Here is a 26033-nt window from a genome sequence, read left to right on the forward strand (position 1 = left end):
TGTTTCCGCCTACGGCAACACGCGACATAGCTTTGCAGACGATAAGTACAACCGTTTCCGAGAGCACAGCGGGCAATGTGACGATCTGGCTTTAAGTCGATTCGATAACAAATGACGAAAACGGACGGATTTCTCAGGTTTTTACTACATATGAACACTTTTCACATTCTCCCCTGCAACTCGGCTGCCAGTCCTCCTTTCATGCAGAATCGTAAGGGCCTAGCTCATGTCCAAGGCACCAAAGCCAGCTAAAAAGTCAATAATCGATACCTAAAACTTGAAATGGACTACTTCTTACTGGCTATTACATCAACTTAAAAGCTTCATCTGTGTTCTACTATGGTGATTTTACTGTCTCAGCATACCGCAGCACGCGACATAGCTTTGCAGACGATAAGTACAAGCGTTTCAGAGAGAAGAGCGGCCAATGTGACGATCTGGCTTTAAGTCGATTCGATAACAAATGACGAAAACGGAAGGATTTCTAAGGTTTTTACTACATATGAACACTTTTCACACTCTCCCGTGCAACGCGGCTGCTAGTCCTCCTTTCATGCAGAAATTTAAGGTCCTAGCTCATGTCCAAGGCAACAAAGCCAGCTAAAAAGTCAATAATCGATACCTAAAACTTGAATTGTACTACTTCTTACTGGCTATTACATCAACTTAGAAGATTCATCTGTGTTCTACTATGGTGATTTTAGTGTCTCTACATACCGCAGCACGCGACATAGCTTTGCAGACGATAAGTACAACCGTTTCAGAGAGAAGAGCGGCCAATGTGACGAACTGGCTTTAAGTCGATTCGATAACAAATGACGAAGACGGACGGATATCTCAGGTTTTTACTACATATGAACACTTTTCACATTCTCCCCTGCAACTCGGCTGCTAGTCCTCCTTTCATGCAGCATCTTAAGGTGCTAGATCATGTCCAAGGCACCAAAGCCAGCTAAAAAGTCAATAATCGATACCTAAAACTTGAATTCCACTACTTCTTACTGGCTATTACATCAACTTAGAAGCTTCATCTGTGTTCTACTATGGTGCTTTTAGTGTCTCCACATACCGCAGCACGCGACATAGCTTTGCAGACGATAAGTACAAGCGTTTCAGAGAGAAGAGCGGCCAATGTGACCATCTGGCTTTAAGTCGATTCGATAACAAATGACGAAAACGGACGGATTTCTCAGGTTTTTACTACATATGAACACTTTTCACATTCTCCCCTGCAACTCGGCTGCTAGTCCTCCTTTCATGCAGAATCTTAAGGTCCTAGCTCATGTCCAAGGCACCAAAGCCAGCTAAAAAGTCAATAATCGATACCTAAAACTTGAATTGGATTACTTCTTACTGGCTATTACATCAACTTAGATGCTTCATCTGTTTCCTACTATGGTAATTTTAGTGTCTCCACATACCGCAGCACGCGACATAGCTTTGCAGACGATAAGTACACCCGTTTCAGAGAGAAGAGCGGCCAATGTGACGATCTGGCTTTAAATCGATTCGATAACAAATGACGAAAACGGACGGATTTCTCAGGTTTTTACTACATATGAACACTTTTCACATTCTCCCGTGCAACTCGGCTGCTAATCCTCCTTTCATGCACAATCTTAAGGTCCTAGCTCATGTCCAAGGCACCAAAGCCAGCTAAAAAGTCAATAATCGATACCTAAAACTTGAATTGTACTACTTCTTACTGGCTATTACATCAGCTTAGAAGGTTCATCTGTGTTCTACTATGGTGCTTTTAGTGTCTATACATACCGCAGTAAGCGACATTGCTTTGCAGACGATAAGTACAACCGTTTCAGAGAGAAGAGCGGCCAATGTGACGATCTGGCTTTAAGTCGATTCAATAACAAATGACGAAAACGGACGGATATCTCAGGTTTTTACTACATATGAACACTTTTCACATTCTCCCCTGCAACTCGGCTGCTAGTCCTCCTTTCATGCAGCATCTTAAGGTGCTAGCTCATGTCCAAGGCACCAAAGCCAGCTAAAAAGTCAATAATCGATACCTAAAACTTGAATTCCACTACTTCTTACTGGCTATTACATCAACTTAGAAGCTTCATCTGTGTTCTACTATGGTGCTTTTAGTGTCTCCACATACCGCAGCACGCGACATAGCTTTGCAGACGATAAGTACAAGCGTTTCAGAGAGAAGAGCGGCCAATGTGACCATCTGGCTTTAAGTCGATTCGATAACAAATGACGAAAACGGACGGATTTCTCAGGTTTTTACTACATATGAACACTTTTCACATTCTCCCCTGCAACTCGGCTGCTAGTCCTCCTTTCATGCAGAATCTTAAGGTCCTAGCTCATGTCCAAGGCACCAAAGCCAGCTAAAAAGTCAATAATCGATACCTAAAACTTGAATTGGATTACTTCTTACTGGCTATTACATCAACTTAGATGCTTCATCTGTTTCCTACTATGGTAATTTTAGTGTCTCCACATACCGCAGCACGCGACATAGCTTTGCAGACGATAAGTACACCCGTTTCAGAGAGAAGAGCGGCCAATGTGACGATCTGGCTTTAAATCGATTCGATAACAAATGACGAAAACGGACGGATTTCTCAGGTTTTTACTACATATGAACACTTTTCACATTCTCCCGTGCAACTCGGCTGCTAATCCTCCTTTCATGCACAATCTTAAGGTCCTAGCTCATGTCCAAGGCACCAAAGCCAGCTAAAAAGTCAATAATCGATACCTAAAACTTGAATTGTACTACTTCTTACTGGCTATTACATCAGCTTAGAAGGTTCATCTGTGTTCTACTATGGTGCTTTTAGTGTCTATACATACCGCAGTAAGCGACATTGCTTTGCAGACGATAAGTACAACCGTTTCAGAGAGAAGAGCGGCCAATGTGACGATCTGGCTTTAAGTCGATTCAATAACAAATGACGAAAACGGACGGATTTCTCAGGTTTTTACTACATATGAACACTTTTCACATTCTCCCTTGCAACTCGGCTGCTAGTCCTCCTTTCATGCAGAATCTTAAGGTCCTAGCTCATGTCCAAGGCACCAAAGCCAGCTAAAAAGTCAATAATCGATACCTAAAACATGAATTCTACTACTTCTTACTGGCTATTACATCAACTTAGAAGCTTCATCTGTGTTCTACTATGGTGATTTTAGTGTCTCCGCATACCGCAGCACGCGACATAGTTTTGCAGACGATAAGTACAACCGTTTCAGAGAGAACAGCGGCCAATGTGACGATCTGGCTTTAAGTCGATTCGATAACAAATGACGAAAACGGACGGATTTTCTTTTCAGGTTTTTAATACCTATGAACACTTTTCACGTTCTCGCGTGCAACTGGGCTGCTAGTCCTCCTTTTATGCAGAATCTTAAAGTCTTAGCTCATGTCCAAGGCACCAAAGCCAGCTAAAAAGTCAATATTCGATACCTAAATCTTGAATTGGACTACTTCTTACTGGCTATTACATCAACTTAGAAGCATCATCTGTGTTCTACTATGGTGCTTTTAGTGTCTCCGCATATTGCAGCACGCGACATAGCTCTGTAGACGATAAGTACAACCGTTTCAGAGAGAAGAGCGGCCAATGTGACGATCTGGCTTTAAGTCGATTCGATAACAAATGACGAAAACGGACGGATTTCTCGGGTTTTTACTACATATGAACACTTTTCACATTCTCCCGTGCAACTCGGCTGCTAGTCCTCCTTCATGCAAAATCTTAATTTCCTAGCTCGTGTCCAAGGCACCAAAGAAGGGTAAAAAGTCATTAACTGATACCTAAAACTTGAATTGTACTACTTCTTACTGGCTATTACATCAACTTAGAAGCTTCATCTGTGTTCTACTATGGTGCTTTTAGTGTCTCCGCATACCGCAGCACGCGACATACCTTTGCAGACGATAAGTACAACTTTTTCAGAGAGAAGAGCGGCCAATGTGACGATCTGGCTTTAAGTCGATTCGATAACAAATGACGAAAGTGGACAGATTTCTCAGGTTTTTACTACAGATGAACACTTTTCACATTCTCCCATGCAAATCGGCTGCTAGTCCTCCTTTCATGCAAATTGTTAAGGTCATAGCTCGTGTCCAAGGCACCAAAGCCAGCTAAAAAGTCAATAATCGACACCTAAACTTGAATTGTACTACTTCTTCCTGGCTATTACGTCAACTTAGATGCTTCATCTGTGTTCTACTATGGTGCTTTTAGTGTCTTCGCATACCGCAACACGCGACATAGCTTTGCAATCGATAAGTACAACCGTATCAGAGAGAAGAGCGGCTAATGTGACGATCTGGCTTTAAGTCGATTCGATAACAAATGACGAAAACGGACGGATTTCTCGGGTTTTTACTACATATGAACACTTTTCACATTCTTCCATGCAAATCGGCTGCTAGTCCTCCTTTCATGCAGAATGTTAAGGTCCTAGCTCATGTCCAAGGCACCAAAGCCAGCTAAAAAGTCAATAATCGATACTTAAAACTTGAATTGAACTACTTCTTACTGGCTATTACATCAGCTTAGAAGCCTCATCTGTGTTCTACTATGGTGATTTTAGTGTCTCCGCATACCGCAGCACGCGACGTAGCTTTGTAGACGATAAGTACATCCTTTTCAGAGAGAAGTGCGACCAATGTGACGATCTGGCTTTAAGTCGATTCGATAACAAATGACGAAAACGGACGGATTTCTCAAGTATTTTTTTACATATGAACACTTTTCACATTCTCCCGTGCAACTCGGCTGCTAGTCCTCCTTTCATGCAGAATCTTAAGGCCGTAGCTCATGTCCAAGGCACCAAAGCCAGCTAAAAAGTCAATAATCGATACCTAAAACTTGAATTGTACTACTTCTTACTGGCTATTACATCAACTTAGAAGCTTCATCTGTGTTCTACTATGCTGCTTGTAGTGTCTCAGCATACCGCAGCATGCGACATAGCTTTGCAGACGATAAGTACAAACGTTTCAGAGAGAAGAGCTTCCAATGTGACGATCTGGCTTTAAGTCGATTCGATAACAAATGACGAAAACGGACGGATTTCTCAGGTATTTTTTTACATATGAACACTTTTCACATTCTCCCGTGCAACTCGGCTGCTAGTCCTCCTTTCATGCAGAATCTTAAGGTCCTAGCTCATTTCCAAGGCACCAAAGCCAGCTAAGAAGTCAATAATCGATACCTAAAACTTGAATTGCACTACTTCCTACTGGCTATTACATCAACTTAGAAGCTTCATCTGTGTTCTACTATGGTGCTTTTAGTGTCTCCACATACCGCAGCACGCGACATAGCTTTGCAGACGATAAGTACAAGCGTTTCGGAGAGAAGAGCGGCCAGTGTGACGATCTGGCTTTAAGTCGATTCGATAACAAATGACGAAAACGGACGGTTTTCTAAGGTTTTTACTACATATGAACACTCTTCACATTCTCTCGTGCAACTCGGCTGCTAGTCCTCCTTTCATGCAGAATCTTAAGGTCCTAGCTCATGTCCAAGGCACCAAAGCCAGCTAAAAAGTCAATAATCGATACCTAAAACTAGAATTGTACTATTTCTTACTGGCTATTACATCAACTTAGAAGGTTCATCTGTGTTCTACTATGGTGCTTTTAGTGTCTCCGCATACCGCAGCACGCGACATAGCTTAGTAGACGATAAGTACAACCGTTTCAGAGAGAAGAGCGGCCAATGTGACGATCTGGCTTTAAGTCGATTCGATAACAAATGACGAAAACGGACGGATTTCTCAGGTTTTTATTACATATGAACACTTTTCACATTCTCCCGTGCAACTCGGCTGCTAGTCCTCCTTTCATGCAGAATCTTAAGGTCCTAGCTCATGTCCAAGGCACCAAAGCCAGCTAAAAAGTCAATAATCTATACCTAAAACTTGAATTGTACTACTTCTTACTGGCTATTACATCAACTTAGAAGCCTCATCTGTGTTCTACTATGCTGCTTGTAGTGTCTCAGCATACCGCAGCATGCGACATAGCTTTGCAGACGATAAGTACAAGCGTTTCCCGAGGGCAGAACGGCCAATGTGACGATCTGGCTTTAAGTCGATTCGATAACAATTGACAAAATGGACGGATTTCTCTGGTTTTTACTACGTATGAACATTTTTCACATTCTTCCCTGCTAATCGGCTGCTAGTCCTCCTTTCATGCTGAATCTTAAGGTCCTAGCTCATGTCCAAGGCACCAAAGCCAGCTAAAATGTCAATAATCGATACCTAAAACTTGAATTGTACTACTTCGTACTGGCTATTACATCAACTTAGAAGCTTGAACTGTGTTCTACTATGGTGAGTGCAGTGTCTCCGGATACCGCAGCACGCGACATAAATTTGCAGACGATAAGTACAAGCGTTTCGGAGAGAAGAGCGGCCAATGTGACGATCTGGCTTTAAGTCGATTCGATAACAAATGACGAAAATGGACGGATTTCTAAGGTTTTTACTACATATGAACACTTTTCACATTCTCCCGTGCAACTCGGCTGCTAGTCCTCCTTTCATGCAGAATGTTAAGGTCCTAGCTCATGTCCAAGGCACCAAAGCCAGCTAAAAAGTCAATAATCAATACCTAAAACTTGAATTCCACTACTTCTTACTGGCTATTACATCAACTTAGAAGCTTCATCTGTGTTCTACTATGGTGCATTTAGTGTCTCCACATACCGCAGCACGCGACACAGCTTTGCAGACGATAAGTACAAGCGTTTCAGAGAGAAGAGCGGCCAATGTGACGATCTGGCTTTAAGTCGATTCGATAACAAATGACGAAAACGGACGGATTTCTAAGGTTTTTACTACATATGAACACTTTTAACATTCTCCCGTGCAACTCGGATGCTAGTACACTAGATCGCGTGTTTCTTAAGGTCCTAGCTCATGACCAAGGCACCAAAGCCAGCTAAAAAGTCAATAATCGATACCTAAAACATGAATTGTACTACTTCTTACTGGCTATTACATCAACTTAAAAGCTTCATCTGTGTTCTACTATGGTGATTTTAGTGTCTCCGCATACCGCAGCACGCGACATAGCTTTGCAGACGATAAGTACAACCGTTTCAGAGAGAAGAGCGGCCAATGTGACGATCTGGCTTTAAGTCGATTCGATAACAAATGACGATAACGGACGGATTTCTCAGGTTTTTACTACATATGAACACTTTTCACATTCTCCCGTGCAACTCGGCTGCTACTCCTCCTTTCATGCAGAATCTTAAGGTGCTAGCTCATGTCCAAGGCACCACAGCCAGCTAAAAAGTCAATAATCGATACCTAAAACTTGAATTCCACTACTTCTTACTGGCTATTACATCAACTTAGAAGCTTCATCTGTGTTCTACTATGGTGCTTTTAGTGTCTCCACATACCGCAGCACGCGACATAGCTTTGCAGACGATAAGTACAAGCGTTTCAGAGAGAAGAGCGGCCAATGTGACGATCTGGCTTTAAGTCGATTCGATAACAAATGACCAAAACGGACAGATTTCTCGGGTTTTTACTACATATGAACACTTTTCACATTCTCCCCTGCAACTCGTGGCTGCTAGACCTCCTTTCATGCAGAATCTTAAGGTCCTAGCTCATGTCCAAGGCACCAAAGCCAGCTAAAAAGTCAATAATCGATACCTAAAACTTGAATTGGACTACTTCTTACTGGCTATTACATCAACTTAGAAGCTTCATCTGTGTTCTACTATGGTGATTTTAGTGTCTCCGCATACCGCAGCACGCGACATAGCTTTGCAGACGATAAGTACAAGCGTTTCAGAGAGAAGAGCGGCCAATGTGACGATCTGGCTTTAAGTCGATTCGATAACAAATGACGAAAACGGAAGGATTTCTAAGGTTTTTACTACATATGAACACTTTTCACATTCTCCCGTGCAACGCGGCAGCTAGTCCTCCTTTCATGCAGAATCTTAAGGTCCTAGCTCATGTCCAAGGCACCAAAGCCAGCTAAAAAGTCAATAATCGATACCTAAAACTTGAATTGGATTACTTCTTACTGGCTATTACATCAACTTAGATGCTTCATCTGTGTTCTACTATGGTGATTTTAGTGTCTCCGGATACCGCAGCACGCGACATAGCTTTGCAGACGATAAGTACAAGCGTTTCAGAGAGAGGAGCGGCCAATGTGACGATCTGGCTTTAAGTCGATTCGATAACAAATGACGAAAACGGACGGATTTCTAAGGTTTTTACTACATATGAACACTTTTAACATTCTCCCGTGCAACTCGGCTGCTAGTCCTCCTTTCATGCAGAATGTTAAGGTCCTAGCTCATGTCCAAGGCACCAAAGCCAGGTAAAAAGTCAATAATCAATACCTAAAACTTGAATTGTACTACTTCTTACTGGCTCTTACATCAACTTAGAAGCTTCATCTGTGTTCTACTATGGTGCTTTTAGTGTCTCCACATACCGCAGCACGCGACATAGCTTTGCAGACGATAAGTACAAGCGTTTCGGAGAGAAGAGCGGCCAATGTGACTATCTGGCTTTAAGTCGATTCGATAACAAATGACGAAAACGGACGGAGTTCTCAGGTTTTTATTACATATGAACACTTTTCACATTCTCCCGTGCAACTCGGCTGCTAGTCCTCCTTTCATGCAGAATCTTAAGGTCCTAGCTCATGTCCAAGGCACCAAAGCCAGCTAAAAAGTCAATAATCGATACCTAAAACTTTAATTGTACTACTTCTTACTGGCTATTACATCAACTTAAAAGCTTCATCTGTGTTCTACTATGGTGATTTTAGTGTCTCCGCATACCGCAGCACGCGACATAGCTTTGCAGACGATAAGTACAACCGTTTCAGAGAGAAGAGCGGCCAATGTGACGATCTGGCTTTAAGTCGATTCGATAACAAATGACGATAACGGACGGATTTCTCAGGTTTTTACTACATATGAACACTTTTCACATTCTCCCGTGCAACTCGGCTGCTACTCCTCCTTTCATGCAGAATCTTAAGGTGCTAGCTCATGTCCAAGGCACCACAGCCAGCTAAAAAGTCAATAATCGATACCTAAAACTTGAATTCCACTACTTCTTACTGGCTATTACATCAACTTAGAAGCTTCATCTGTGTTCTACTATGGTGCTTTTAGTGTCTCCACATACCGCAGCACGCGACATAGCTTTGCAGACGATAAGTACAAGCGTTTCCGAGAGAAGAGCGGCCAATGTGACGATCTGGCTTTAAGTCGATTCGATAACAAATGACCAAAACGGACAGATTTCTCGGGTTTTTACTACATATGAACACTTTTCACATTCTCCCCTGCAACTCGGCTGCTAGACCTCCTTTCATGCAGAATCTTAAGGCCCTAGCTCATGTCCAAGGCACCAAAGCCAGCTAAAAAGTCAATAATCGATACCTAAAACTTGAATTGGATTACTTCTTACTGGCTATTACATCAACTTAGAAGCTTCATCTGTGTTCTACTATGGTGATTTTAGTGTCTCCGCATACCGCAGCACGCGACATAGCTTTGCAGACGATAAGTACAAGCGTTTCAGAGAGAAGAGCGGCCAATGTGACGATCTGGCTTTAAGTCGATTCGATAACAAATGACGAAAACGGAAGGATTTCTAAGGTTTTTACTACATATGAACACTTTTCACATTCTCCCGTGCAACGCGGCAGCTAGTCCTCCTTTCATGCAGAATCTTAAGGTCCTAGCTCATGTCCAAGGCACCAAAGCCAGCTAAAAAGTCAATAATCGATACCTAAAACTTGAATTGGATTACTTCTTACTGGCTATTACATCAACTTAGATGCTTCATCTGTGTTCTACTATGGTGATTTTAGTGTCTCCGGATACCGCAGCACGCGACATAGCTTTGCAGACGATAAGTACAAGCGTTTCAGAGAGAGGAGCGGCCAATGTGACGATCTGGCTTTAAGTCGATTCGATAACAAATGACGAAAACGGACGGATTTCTCAGGTTTTTACTACATATGGACACTTTTAACATTCTCCCGTGCAACTCGGCTGCTAGTCCTCCTTTCATGCAGAATGTTAAGGTCCTAGCTCATGTCCAAGGCACCAAAGCCAGCTAAAAAGTCAATAATCAATACCTAAAACTTGAATTGTACTACTTCTTACTGGCTATTACATCAACTTAGAAGCTCCATCTGTGTTCTACTATGGTGCTTTTAGTGTCTCCACATACCGCAGCACGCGACATAGCTTTGCAGACGATAAGTACAAGCGTTTCGGAGAGAAGAGCGGCCAATGTGACTATATGGCTTTAAGTCGATTCGATAACAAATGACGAAAACTGACGGAGTTCTCAGGTTTTTATTACATATGAACACTTTTCACATTCTCCCGTGCAACTCGGCTGCTAGTCCTCCTTTCATGCAGAATCTTAAGGTCCTAGCTCATGTCCAAGGCACCAAAGCCAGCTAAAAAGTCAATAATCGATACCTAAAACTTTAATTGTACTATTTCTTACTGGCTATTACATCAACTTAGAAGGTTCATCTGTGTTCTACTACGGTGCTTTTAGTGTCTCCATATACCGCAGTACGCGACATAGCTTTGCAGACGATAAGTACAACCGTTTCAGAGAGAAGAGCAGCCAATGTGATGATCTGGCTTTAAGTCGATTCGATAACAAATGACGAAAACGGACGGATTTCTCAGGTTTTTACTACATATGAAGACTTTTCACATTCTCCCGTGCAACTCGGCTGCTAATCCTCCTTTCATGCAAAATCGTAAGGTCCTAGCTCATGTCCAAGGCACCAAAGCCAGCTAAAAAGTCAATAATCGATACCTAAAACTTGAATTGTACTACTTCTTACTGGCTATTACATCAACTTAGAAGCCTCATCTGTGTTCTACTATGCTGCTTGTAGTGTCTCAGCATACCGCAGCATGCGACATAGCTTTGCAGACGATAAGTACAAGCGTTTCCGAGAGAAGAACGGCCAATGTGACGATCTGGCTTTAAGTCGATTCGATAACAAATGACGAAAATGGACGGATTTCTCTGGTTTTTACTACATATGAACATTTTTCACATTCTTCCCTGCTAATCGGCTGCTAGTCCTCCTTTCATGCAGAATCTTAAGGTCCTAGCTCATGTCCAAGGCACCAAAGCCAGCTAAAAAGTCAATAATCGATACCTAAAACTTGAATTGTACTACTTCGTACTGGCTATTACATCAACTTAGGAGCTTCATCTGTGTTCTACTATGGTGAGTGCAGTGTCTCCGGATACCGCAGCACGCGACATAGCTTTGCAGACGAGAAGTACAAGCGTTTCGGAGAGAAGAGCGGCCAATGTGACGATCTTGCTTTAAGTCGATTCGATAACAAATGACGAAAATGGACGGATTTCTAAGGTTTTTACTACATATGAACACTTTTCACATTCTCCCGTGCAACTCGGCTGCTAGTCCTCCTTTCATGCAGAATGTTAAGGTCCTAGCTCATGTCCAAGGCAACAAAGCCAGCTAAAAAGTCAATAATCAATACCTAAAACTTGAATTGTACTACTTCTTACTGGCTATTACATCAACTTAGAAGCTTCCTCTGTGTTCTACTATGGTGCTTTTAGTGTCTCCACATACCGCAGCACGCGACATAGCTTTGCAGACGATAAGTACAAGCGTTTCAGAGAGAAGAGCGGCCAATGTGACGATCTGGCTTTAAGTCGATTCGATAACAAATGACGAAAACGGACGGATTTCTAAGGTTTTTACTACATATGAACACTTTTAACATTCTCCCGTGCAACTCGGCTGCTAGTCCTCCTTTCATGCAGAATCTTAAGGTCCTAGCTCATGTCCAAGGCACCAAAGCCAGCTAAAAAGTCAATAATCGATACCTAAAACATGAATTGTACTACTTCTTACTGGTTATTACATCAACTTAAAAGCTTCATCTGTGTTCTACTATGGTGCTTTTAGTGTCTCCGCATACCGCAGCACGCGACATAGCTTAGTAGACGATAAGTACAACCGTTTCAGAGAGAAGAGCGGCCAATGTGACGATCTGGCTTTAAGTCGATTCGATAACAAATGACGAAAATGGACGGATTTCTAAGGTTTTTACTACATATGAACACTTTTCACATTCTCCCGTGCAACTCGGCTGCTAGTCCTCCATTCATGCAGAATGTTAAGGTCCTAGCTCATGTCCAAGGCAACAAAGCCAGCTAAAAAGTCAATAATCAATACCTAAAACTTGAATTGTACTACTTCTTACTGGCTATTACATCAACTTAGAAGCTTCATCTGTGTTCTACTATGGTGCTTTTAGTGTCTCCACATACCGCAGCACGCGACACAGCTTTGCAGACGATAAGTACAAGCGTTTCAGAGAGAAGAGCGGCCAATGTGACGATCTGGCTTTAAGTCGATTCGATAACAAATGACGAAAACGGACGGATTTCTAAGGTTTTTACTACATATAAACACTTTTAACATTCTCCCGTGCAACTCGGATGCTAGTCCTCCTTTCATGCAGAATCTTAAGGTCCTAGCTCATGTCCAAGGCACCAAAGCCAGCTAAAAACTCAATAATCGATACCTAAAACATGAATTGTACTACTTCTTACTGGCTATTACATCAACTTAAAAGCTTCATCTGTGTTCTACTATGGTGATTTTAGTGTCTCCGCATACCGCAGCACGCGACATAGCTTTGCAGACGATAAGTACAACCGTTTCAGAGAGAAGAGCGGCCAATGTGACGATCTGGCTTTAAGTCGATTCGATAACAAATGACGAAAACGGAAGGATTTGTAAGGTTTTTACTACATATGAACACTTTTAACATTCTCCCGTGCAACTCGGCTGCTAGTCCTCCTTTCATGCAGAATGTTAAGGTCCTAGCTCATGTCCAAGGCACCAAAGCCAGCTAAAAAGTCAATAATCAATACCTAAAACTTGAATTGTACTACTTCTTACTGGCTATTACATCAACTTAGAAGCTTCATCTGTGTTCTACTATGGTGCTTTTAGTGTCTCCACATACCGCAGCACGCTACATAGCTTTGCTGACGATAAGTACAAGCGTTTCGGAGAGAAGAGCGGCCAATGTGACTATCTGGCTTTAAGTCGATTCGATAACAAATGACGAAAACGGACGGAGTTCTCAGGTTTTTATTACATATGAACACTTTTCACATTCTCCCGTGCAACTCGGCTGCTAGTCCTCCTTTCATGCAGAATCTTAAGGTCCTAGCTCATGTCCAAGGCACCAAAGCCAGCTAAAAAGTCAATAATCGATACCTAAAACTTTAATTGTACTATTTCTTACTGGCTATTACATCAACTTAGAAGGTTCATCTGTGTTCTACTAGGGTGCTTTTAGTGTCTCCATATACCGCAGTACGCGACATAGCTTTGCAGACGATAAGTACAACCGTTTCAGAGTGAGGAGCAGCCAATGTGATGATCTGGCTTTAAGTCGATTCGAAAACAAATGACGAAAACGGACGGATTTCTCAGGTTTTTACTACATATGAAGACTTTTCACATTCTCCCGTGCAACTCGGCTGCTAATCCTCCTTTCATGCAGAATCGTAAGGTCCTAGCTCATGTCCAAGGCACCAAAGCCAGCTAAAAAGTCAATAATCGATACCTAAAACTTGAATTGTACTACTTCTTACTGGCTATTACATCAACTTAGAAGCCTCATCTGTGTTCTACTATGCTGCTTGTAGTGTCTCAGCATACCGCAGCATGCGACATAGCTTTGCAGACGATAAGTACAAGCGTTTCCGAGAGCAGTACGGCCAATGTGACGATCTGGCTTTAAGTCGATTCGATAACAAATGACGAAATTTGACGGATTTCTCTGGTTTTTACTACATATGAACATTTTTCACATTCTTCCCTGCTAATCGGCTGCTAGTCCTCCTTTCATGCAGAATCTTAAGGTCCTAGCTCATGTCCAAGGCACCAAAGCCAGCTAAAAAGTCAATAATCGATACCTAAAACTTGAATTGTACTACTTCGTACTGGCTATTACATCAACTTAGAAGCTTGAACTGTGTTCTACTATGGTGAGTGCAGTGTCTCCGGATACCGCAGCACGCGACATAGCTTTGCAGACGAGAAGTACAAGAGTTTCGGGGAGAAGAGCGGCCAATGTGACGATCTGGCTTTAAGTCGATTCGATAACAAATGACGAAAATGGACGGATTTCTAAGGTTTTTACTACATAAGAACACTTTTCACATTCTCCCGTGCAACTCGGCTGCTAGTCCTCCTTTCATGCAGAATGTTAAGGTCCTAGCTCATGTCCAAGGCAACAAAGCCAGCTAAAAAGTCAATAATCAATACCTAAAACTTGAATTGTACTACTTCTTACTGGCTATTACATCAACTTAGAAGCTTCATCTGTGTTCTACTATGGTGCTTTTAGTGTCTCCACATACCGCAGCACGCGACATAGCTTTGCAGACGATAAGTACAAGCGTTTCAGAGAGAAGAGCGGCCAATGTGACGATCTGGCTTTAAGTCGATTCGATAACAAATGACGAAAACGGACGGATTTCTAAGGTTTTTACTACATATGAACACTTTTAACATTCTCCCGTGCAACTCGGCTGCTAGTCCTAATTTCATGCAGAATCATAAGGTCCTAGCTCATGTCCAAGGCACCAAAGCCAGCTAAAAAGTCAATAATCGATACCTAAAACATAAATTGTACTACTTCTTACTGGCTATTACATCAACTTAAAAGCTTCATCTGTGTTCTACTATGGTGATTTTAGTGTCTCCGCATACCGCAGCACGCGACATAGCTTTGCAGACGATAAGTACAAGCGTTTCAGAGAGAAGAGCGGCCAATGTGACGATCTGGCTTTAAGTCGATTCGATAACAAATGACGAAAACGGAAGGATTTCTAAGGTTTTTACTACATATGAACACTTTTCACATTCTCCCATGCAACGCGGCTGCTAGTCCTCCTTTCATGCAGAAATTTAAGGTCCTAGCTCATGTCCAAGGTACCAAAGCCAACAAAAAAGTCAATAATCGATACCAAAAACTTGAATTCTACTACTTCTTACTGGCTATTACATCAACTTAGAAGCTTCATCGGTGTTCTACTATGGTGCTTTTAGTGTCTCCGCATACCGCAGCATGCGACATAGCCTTGCAGACGATAAGTACAACCGTTTCGGAGAGAAGAGCGGCCAATGTGACGATCTGGCTTTAAGTCGATTCGATAACAAATGACGAAAACGGACGGATTTCTCAGGTTTTTACTACATATGAACACTTTTCACATTCTCCTGGGCAACTCGGCTGCTAGTCCTCCTTTCATGCAGAATCTTAAGGTCCTAGCTCATGTCCAAGGCACCAAAGCCAGCTAAAAAGTCAATAATCAGAAACTAAAACTTGAATTGTACTACTTCTTACTGGCTATTACATCAACTTGGAAGTGTCATCTGTGTTCTACTATAGTGCTTATAGTGTCTCTGCATACCACAGCACGCGACATAGCTCTGCAGACGATAAGTACAACCGTTTCAGAGAGAAGAGCGGCCAATGTGACGATCTGGCTTTAAGTCGATTCGATAACAAATGACGAAAACGGACGGATTTCTAAGGTTTTTACTACATATGAACACTTTTAACATTCTCCCGTGCAACTCGGCTGCTAGTCCTCCTTTCATGCAGAATGTTAAAGTCCTAGCTCATGTCCAAGTCACCAAAGCCAGCTAAAAAGTCAATAATCGATACCTAAAACATGAATTGTACTACTTCTTACTGGCTATTACATCAACTTAGAAGCTTCATCTGTGTTCTACTATGGTGCTTTTCCTGTTTCCGCCTACGGCAACACGCGACATAGCTTTGCAGACGATAAGTACAAGCGTTTCAGAGAGAAGAGCGGCCAATGTGACGATCTGGCTTTAAGTCGATTCGATAACAAATGACGAAAACGGACGGATTTCTCAGGTTTTTACTACATATGAACACTTTTCACATTCTCCCGTGCAACTCGGCTGCTAGTCCTCCTTTCATGCAGAATCTTAAGGTGCTAGCTCATGTCCAAGTCACCAAAGCCAGCTAAAAAGTCAATAATCGATACCTAAAACTTGAATTCCACTACTTCTTACTGGGTATTACATCAACTTAGAAGCTTCATCTGTGTTCTACTATGGTGCTTTTAGTGTCTCCACATACCGCAGCACGCGACATAGCTTTGCAGACGATAAGTACAAGCGTTTCAGAGAGAAGAGCGGCCAATGTGACGATCTGGCTTTAAGTCGATTCGATAACAAATGACGAAAACGGACGGATTTCTCAGGTTTTTACTACATATGAACACTTTTCACATTCTCCCCTGCAACTCGGCTGCTAGTCCTCCTTTCATGCACAATCTTAAGGTCCTAGCTCATGTCCAAGGCACCAAAGCCAGCTAAAAAGTCAATAATCGATACCAAAAACTTGAATTGGACTACTTCTTACTGGCTATTACATCAACTTAGAAGCTTCATCTGTGTTCTACTATGGTGCTTTTCCTGTTTCCGCCTACGGCAACACGCGACATAGCTTTGCAGACGATAAGTACAAGCGTTTCAGAGAGAAGAGCGGCCAATGTGACCATCTGGCTTTAAGTCGATTCGATAACAAATGACGAAAGTGGACCGATTTCTCAGATTTTTACTACATATGAACACTTTTCACATTCTCCCATGCAAATCGGCTGCTAGTCCTCCTTTCATGCAAAATGTTAAGGTCCTAGCTCGTGTCCAAGGCACCAAAGCCAGCTAAAAAGTCAATAATCGATACCTAATACTTGAATTGTATTACTTCTTCCTGGCTATTACGTCAACTTAGATGCTTCATCTATGTTCTACTATGGTGATTTTAGTGTCTCCGCATACCGCAGCACGCGACGTAGCTTTGTAGACGATAAGTACAACCTTTTCAGAGAGAAGAGCGACCAATGTGACGATCTGGCTTTAAGTCGATTCGATAACAAATGACGCAAAAGGACGGATTTCTCAGGTTATTACTACATATGAACACTTTTCACATTCTCCCGTGCAACTCGGCTGCTAGTCCTCCTATTATGCAGAATCTTAAAGTCCTAGCTCATGTCCAAGGCACCAAAGCCAGCTAAAAAGTCAATAATCGATACCTAAAACTTGAATTGTACTACTTCTTCCTGGCTATTACATCAACTTAGAAGCTTCATCTGTGTTCTACTACGGTGATTTTAGTTTCTCCGCATACAGCAGCACGCGACATAGTTTTACAGACGATAAGTACAACTGTTTCAGAGAGAAGAGCGGCCAATGTGACGATCTGGCTTTAAGTCGATTCGATAACAAATGACGAAAACGGACGGATTTCTCAGGTTTTTACTACATATGAACACTTTTCACATTCTCCCGTGCAACTCGGCTGATAGTCCTCCTTCATGCAAAATCTTAATTTCCTACTCGTGTCCAAGGCACCAAAGAAGGGTAAAAGTCATTAACCGATACCTAAAACTTTAATTGTACTACTTCTTACTGGCTATTACATCAACTTAGAAGCTTCATCTGTGTTCTACTATGGTGCTTTTAGTGAATCCGCATACCGCAGCACGCGACATAGCTTTGCAGACGATAAGTACAAGCGTTTCGGAGAGAAGAGCGGCCAATGTGACTATCTTGCTTTAAGTCGATTCGATAACAAATGACGAAAACGGACGGAGTTCTCAGGTTTTTATTACATATGAACACTTTTCACATTCTCCCGTGCAACTCGGCTGCTAGTCCTCCTTTCATGCAGAATCTTAAGGTCCTAGCTCATGTCCAAGGCAACAAAGCCAGCTAAAAAGTCAATAATCGATACCTAAAACTTAATTGTACTATTTCTTACTGGCTATTACATAACTTAGAAGGTTCATCTGTGTTCTACTATGGTGCTTTTAGTGTCTCCACATACCGCAGTACGCGACATAGCTTTGCAGACGATAAGTACAACCGTTTCAGAGAGAAGAGCAGCCAATGTGATGATCTGGCTTTAAGTCGATTCGATAACAAATGACGAAAACGGACGGATTTCTCAGGTTTTTACTACATATGAAGACTTTTCACATTCTCCCGTGCAACTCGGCTGCTAATCCTCCTTTCATGCAGAATCGTAAGGTCCTAGCTCATGTCCAAAGCACCAAAGCCAGCTAAAAAGTCAATAATCGATACCTAAAACTTGAATTGTACTACTTCTTACTGGTTATTACATCAACTTAGAAGCCTCATATGTGTTCTACTATGCTGCTTGTAGTGTCTCAGCATACCGCAGCTTGCGACATAGCTTAGTAGACGATAAGTACAACCGTTTCAGAGAGAAGAGCGGCCAATGTGACGATCTGGCTTTAAGTCGATTCGATAACAAATGACGAAAACGGACGGATTTCTCAGGTTTTTATTACATATGAACACTTTTCACATTCTCCCGTGCAACTCGGCTGCTAGTCCTTCTTTCATGCAGAATCTTAAGGTCCTAGCTCATGTCCAAGGCACCAAAGCCAGTTAAACAGTCAATAATCGATAACCAAAACTTGAATTGGATTACTTCTTACTGGCTATTACATCAACTTAGATGCTTCACCTGTGTTCTACTATGGTAATTTTAGTGTCTCCACATACCGCAGCACGCGACATAGCTTTGCAGACGATAATTACACCCGTTTCAGAGAGAAGAGCGGCCAATGTGATGATCTGGCTTTAAGTCGATTCGATAACAAATGACGAAAACGGACGGATTTCTCAGGTTTTTATTACATATGAACACTTTTCACATTCTCCTGTGCAACTCGGCTGCTAGTCCTCCTTTCATGCTGAATCTTAAGGTCTTAGCTCATGTCCAAGGCACCAAAGCCAGCTAAAAAGTCAATAATCGATACCGAAAACTTGAATTGGATTACTTCTTACTGGCTATTACATCAACTTAGATGCTTCATCTGTTTCCTACTATGGTGATTTTAGTATCTCCGCATACCGCAGCTCGCGACATAGCTTTGCAGACGATAAGTACAAGCGTTTCAGAGAGAAGAGCGGCCAATGTGACGATCTGGCTTTAAGTCGATTCGATAACAAATGACGAAAACGGACGAATTTCTCAGGTTTTTACTACATATGAACACTTTTCACATTCTCCCATGCTACTCGGCTGCTAGTCCTCCTTTCATGCAGAATCTTAAGGTCCTAGCTCATGTCCAAGGCATCAAAGCTAGCTAAAAAGTCAATAATCGATACCTAAAACTTGAATTCTACTACTTCTTACTGGCTATTACATCAACTTAGAAGCTTCATCTGTGTTCTACTATGGTGCTTTTAGTGTGTCCACATACCGCAGCACGCGACATAGCTTTGCAGACGATAAGTACAACCGTTTCAGAGAGAAGAGCGGCCAATGTGACGATCTGGCTTTAAGTCGATTCGATAACAAATTACGAAAACGGACGGATTTCTAAGGTTTTTACTACATATGAACACTTTTCACATTCTCCCGTGCAACTCGGCTGCTAGTAATCCTTCCATGCAGAATGTTAAGGTCCTAGCTCATGTCCAAGGCACCAAAGCCAGCTAAAAAGTCAATAATCGATACCTAAGACTTGAATTGTTCTACTTCTTACTGGCTATTACATTAACTTAGAAGCTTAATCTGTGTTCTACTATGGTTATTTTAGTGTCTCCACATACCGCAGTACGCGACATAGCTTTGCAGACGATAAGTACAACCGTTTCAGAGAGAAGAGCGGCCAATGTGACGATCTGGCTTTAAGTCGATTCGATAACAAATGACGAAAACGGACGGATTTCTCAGGTTTTTACTACATATGAACACTTTTCACATTCTCCCGTGCAACTCGGCTGCTAGTCCTCCTTTCATGCAGAATCGTAAGGGCCTAGCTCATGTCCAAGGCACCAAAGCCAGCTAAAAAGTCAATAATCGATACCTAAAACTTGAATTGTACTACTTCTTACTGGCTATTACATTAACTTAGAAGCTTCATCTGTGTTGTACTATGGTGCTTTTAGTGTCACCGCATACCGCAGCACGCGACATAGCTTAGTAGACGATAAGTACAACCGTTTCAGAGAGAAGAGCGGCCAATGTGACGATCTGGCTTTAAGTCGATTCGATAACAAATGACGAAAACGGACGGATTTCTCAGGTTTTTATTACATATGAACACTTTTCACATTCTCCCATGCAACTTGGCTGCTAGTCCTCCTTTCATGCAGAATCTTAAGGTCCTAGCTCATGTACAAGGCACCAAAGCCAGCTAAAAAGTCAATAATCGATACCCAAAACTTGAATTGGATTACTTCTTACTGGCTATTACATCAACTTAGATGCTTCATCTGTGTTCTACTATGGTAATTTTAGTGGCTCCACATACCGCAGCACGCGACATAGCTTTGCAGACGATAGGTACACCCGTTTCAGAGAGAAGAGCGGCCAATGTGACGATCTGGCTTTAAGTCGATTCGATAACAAATGACGAAAACGGACGGATTTCTCAGGTTTTTACTACATATGAACACTTTTCACATTCTCCCGTGCAACTCGGCTGCTAGTCCTCCTTTCATGCAGAATCTTAAGGTCCTAGCTCATGTCCAAGGCACCAAAGCCAGCTAAAATGTCAATAATCGATACCTAAAACTTTAATTGTACTATTTCTTACTGGCTATTACATCAACTTAGAAGGTTCATCTGTGTTCTACTATGGTGCTTTTAGTGTCTCCACATACCGCAGTACGCGACATAGCTTTGCAGACGATAAGTACAACCGTTTCAGAGAGAAGAGCAGCCAATGTGATGATCTGGCTTTAAGTCGATTCGATAACAAATGACGATAACGGACGGATTTCTCAGGCTTTTACTACATATGAACACTTTTCACATTCTCCCGTGCAACTCGGCTGCTAATCCTCCTTTCATGCAGAATCGTAAGGTCCTAGCTCATGTCCAAGGCACCAAAGCCAGCTAAGAAGTCAATAATCGATACCTAAAACTTGAATTGCACTACTTCTTACTGGCTATTACATCAACTTAGAAGCCTCATCTGTGTTCTACTATGCTGCTTGTAGTGTCTCAGCATACCGCAGCATGCGACATAGCTTTGCAGACGATAAGTACAACCGTTTCAGAGAGAAGAGCGGCCAATGTGACGATCTGGCTTTAAGTCGATTCGATAACAAATGACGAAAACGGACGGATTTCTCAGGTTTTTATTACATATGAACACTTTTCACATTCTCCCGTGCAACTCGGCTGCTAGTCCTCCTTTCATGCAGAATCTTAAGGTCCTAGCTCATGTCCAAGGCACCAAAGCCAGTTAAACAGTCAATAATCGATAACCAAAACTTGAATTGGATTACTTCTTACTGGCTATTACATCAACTTAGATGCTTCACCTGTGTTCTACTATGGTAATTTTAGTGTCTCCACATACCGCAGCACGCGACATAGCTTTGCAGACGATAAGTACACCCGTTTCAGAGAGAAGAGCGGCCAATGTGATGATCTGGCTTTAAGTCGATTCGATAACAAATGACGAAAACGGACGGATTTCTCAGGTTTTTATTACATATGAACACTTTTCACATTCTCCTGTGCAACTCGGCTGCTAGTCCTCCTTTCATGCTGAATCTTAAGGTCTTAGCTCATGTCCAAGGCACCAAAGCCAGCTAAAAAGTCAATAATCGATACCGAAAACTTGAATTGGATTACTTCTTACTGGCTATTACATCAACTTAGATGCTTCATCTGTTTCCTACTATGGTGATTTTAGTATCTCCGCATACCGCAGCTCGCGACATTGCTTTGCAGACGATAAGTACAAGCGTTTCAGAGAGAAGAGCGGCCAATGTGACGATCTGGCTTTAAGTCGATTCGATAACAAATGACGAAAACGGACGAATTTCTCAGGTTTTTACTACATATGAACACTTTTCACATTCTCCCATTCTACTCGGCTGCTAGTCCTCCTTTCATGCAGAATCTTAAGGTCCTAGCTCATGTCCAAGGCATCAAAGCTAGCTAAAAAGTCAATAATCGATACCTAAAACTTGAATTCTACTACTTCTTACTGGCTATTACATTAACTTAGAAGCTTAATCTGTGTTCTACTATGGTGCTTTTAGTGTCTCCGCATACCGCAGCACGCGACATAGCTTAGTAGACGATAAGTACAACCGTTTCCGAGAGCAGAGCGGCCAATGTGACGATCTGGCTTTAAGTCGATTCGACAACAAATGACGAAAACGGACGGATTTCTCAGGTTTTTATTACATTTGAACACTTTTCACATTCTCCCGTGCAACTCGGCTGCTAGTCCTCCTTTCATGCTGAATCTTAAGGTCCTAGCTCATGTCCAAGGCACCAAAGCCAGCTAAAAAGTCAATAATCGATACCTAAAACTTGAATTGTACTATTTCTTACTGGCTATTACATCAACTAAGAAGGTTCATCTGTGTTCTACTATGGTGCTTTTAGTGTCTCCGCATACCGCAGCACGTGACATAGCTTAGTAGACCATAAGTACAACCGTTTCCGAGAGCAGAGCGGCCAATGTGACGATCTGGCTTTAAGTCGATTCGATAACAAATGACGAAAACGGACGGTTGTCTCAGGTTTTTATTACATATGAACACTTTTCACATTCTCCTGTGCAACTCGGCTGCTAGTCCTCCTTTCATGCTAAATCTTAAGGTCCTAACTCATGTCCAAGGCACCAAAGCCAGCTAAAAATTCAATAATCGATACCTAAAACTTGAATTGGATTACTTCTTACTGGCTATTACATCAACTTAGATGCTTCATCTGTTTCCTACTATGGTGATTTTAGTGTCTCCGCATACCGCAGTTCGCGACATAGCTTTGCAGACGATAATTACAAGCGTTTCAGAGAGAAGAGCGGCCTATGTGACGATCTGGCTTTAAGTCGATTCGATAACAAATGACGAAAACGGACGAATTTCTCAGGTTTTTACTACATATGAACACTTTTCACATTCTCCCGTGCTATTCGGCTGCTAGTCCTCCTTTCATGCTGAATCTTAAGGTCCTAGCTCACGTCCAAGGCACCAAAGCTAGCTAAAAAGTCAATAATCGATACCTAAAACTTGAATTGTACTACTTCTTACTGGCTATTACATCAACTTAGAAGCTTCATCTGTGTTCTACTATGCTGCTTGTAGAGTCTCAGCATACCGCAGCATGCGACATAGCTTTGCAGACGATAAGTACAACCGTTTCAGAGAGAAGAGCGACCAATGTGACGATCTGGCTTAAAGTCGATTCGATAACAAATGACGAAAACGGACGGATATCTCAGGTATTTTTTTACATATGAACACTTTTCACATTCTCCCGTGCAACTCGGCTGCTAGGCCTGATTACATGCAGAATCTTAAGGTCCTAGCTAATGTCGAATTCACCAAAGCCAGCTAAAAAGTCAATAATCCATACCTAAAACTTGAATTGTACTACTTCTTACTGGCTATTACATCAACTTAGAAGCTTCATCTGTGTTCTACTTCGGTGCTTTTAGTGTCTCCACATACCGAAGCACGTGACATAGCTTTGTAGACGATAAGTACAACCGTTTCAGAGAGAAGAGCGGCCAATGTGACGATCTGACTTTAAGTCGATTCGATAACAAATGACGAAAACGGACGGATTTCTCAGGTTTTTATTACATATGAACACTTTTCACATTCTCCCGTGCAACTCGGCTGCTAGTCCTCCTTTCATGCAGAATCTTAAGGTCCTAGCTCATGTCCAAGGCATCTAAGCCAGCTAAAAAGTCAATAATCGATACCTAAAACTTTAATTGTACTACTTCTTACTGGCTATTACATCAACTTAGAAGCTTCATCTGTGTTCTACTATGGTGCTTTTATTGTGTCCACGTACCGCAGCACGCGACATAGCTTTGCAGACGATATGTACAACTTTTTCAGAGAGAAGAGCGGCCAATGTGACGATCTGGCTTTAAGTCGATTCGATAACAAATGACGAAAACGGACGGATTTCTCAGGTTTTTACTACATATGAACACTTTTCACATTCTCCCGTGCAACTCGGCTGCTAGTCCTCCTTTCATGTAGAATCTTAAGGTCCTAGCTCATGTCCAAGGCACCAAAGCCAGCTAAAAAGTCAATAATCGATACATAAAACTTGAATTGGATTACTTCTTACTGGCTATTACATCAACTTAGATGCTTCATCTGTGTTCTACTATGGTAATTTTAGTGTCTCCACATACCGCAGCACGCGACATAGCTTTGCAGACAATAAGTACAACCGTTTCAGAGAGAATAGCGGCCAATGTGACGATCTGGCTTTAAGTCGATTCGATAACAAATGACGAAAACGGATGGATTTCTCAGGTTTTTATTACATATGAACACTTTTCACATTCTCCCGTGCAACTCGGCTGCTAGTCCTCCTTTCATGCAGAATCTTAAGGTCCTAGCTCATGTCCAAGGCACCAAAGCCAGCTAAAAAGTCAATAATCGATACCTAAAACTTGAATTGGATTACTTCTTACTGGCTATTACATCAACTTAGATGCTTCATCTGTGTTCTACTATGGTAATTTTAGTGTCTCCACATACCGCAGCACGCGACATAGCTTTGCAGACGATAAGTACAACCGTTTCAGAGAGAATAGCGGCCAATGTGACGATCTGGCTTTAAGTCGATTCGATAACAAATGACGAAAACGGATGGATTTCTCAGGTTTTTATTACATATGAACACTTTTCACATTCTCCCGTGCAACTCGGCTGCTAGTCCTCCTTTCATGCAGAATCTTAAGGTCCTAGCTCATGTCCAAGGCATCAAAGCCAGCTAAAAAGTCAATAATCGATTCCTAAAACTTTAATTGTACTACTTCTTACTGGCTATTACATCAACTTAGAAGCTTCATCTGTGTTCTACTATGGTGCTCTTATTGTGTCCACGTACCGCAGCACGCGACATAGCTTTGCAGACGATATGTACAACTTTTTCAGAGAGAAGAGCGGCCAATGTGACGATCTGGCTTTAAGTCGATTCGGTAACAAATGACGAAAACGGACGGATTTCTCAGGTTTTTACTACATATGAACACTTTTCACATTCTCCCGTGCAACTCGGCTGCTAGTCCTCCTTTCATGTAGAATCTTAAGGTCCTAGCTCATGTCCAAGGCACCAAAGCCAGCTAAAAAGTCAATAATCGATACCTAAAACTTGAATTGGATTACTTCTTACTGGCTATTACATCAACTTAGATGCTTCATCTGTGTTCTACTATGGTAATTTTAGTGTCTCCACATACCGCAGCACGCGACATAGCTTTCCAGACGATAAGTACAACCGTTTCAGAGAGAATAGCGGCCAATGTGACGATCTGGCTTTAAGTCGATTCGATAACAAATGACGAAAACGGATGGATTTCTCAGGTTTTTATTACATATGAACACTTTTCACATTCTCCCGTGCAACTCGGCTGCTAGTCCTCCTTTCATGCAGAATCTTAAGGTCCTAGCTCATGTCCAAGGCACCAAAGCCAGCTAAAAAGTCAATAATCGATACCTAAAACTTGAATTGGATTACTTCTTACTGGCTATTACATCAACTTAGATGCTTCATCTGTGTTCTACTATGGTAATTTTAGTGTCTCCACATACCGCAGCACGCGACATAGCTTTGCAGACGATAAGTACAACCGTTTCAGAGAGAATAGCGGCCAATGTGACGATCTGGCTTTAAGTCGATTCGATAACAAATGACGAAAACGGATGGATTTCTCAGGTTTTTATTACATATGAACACTTTTCACATTCTCCCGTGCAACTCGGCTGCTAGTCCTCCTTTTATGCAGAATCATAAAGTCCTAGCTCATGTCCAAGGCACAAAAAACCAGCTAAAAAGTCAATAATCGATACCTCAATCTTGAATTGGTCTACTTCTTACTAGCTATTACATCAACTTAGAAGCTTCATCTGTGTT

This window comes from Schistocerca gregaria, unplaced genomic scaffold (genome assembly GCF_023897955.1).
Source record: "Schistocerca gregaria isolate iqSchGreg1 unplaced genomic scaffold, iqSchGreg1.2 ptg000378l, whole genome shotgun sequence".
Lineage (NCBI taxonomy): Eukaryota > Metazoa > Arthropoda > Insecta > Orthoptera > Acrididae > Schistocerca > Schistocerca gregaria.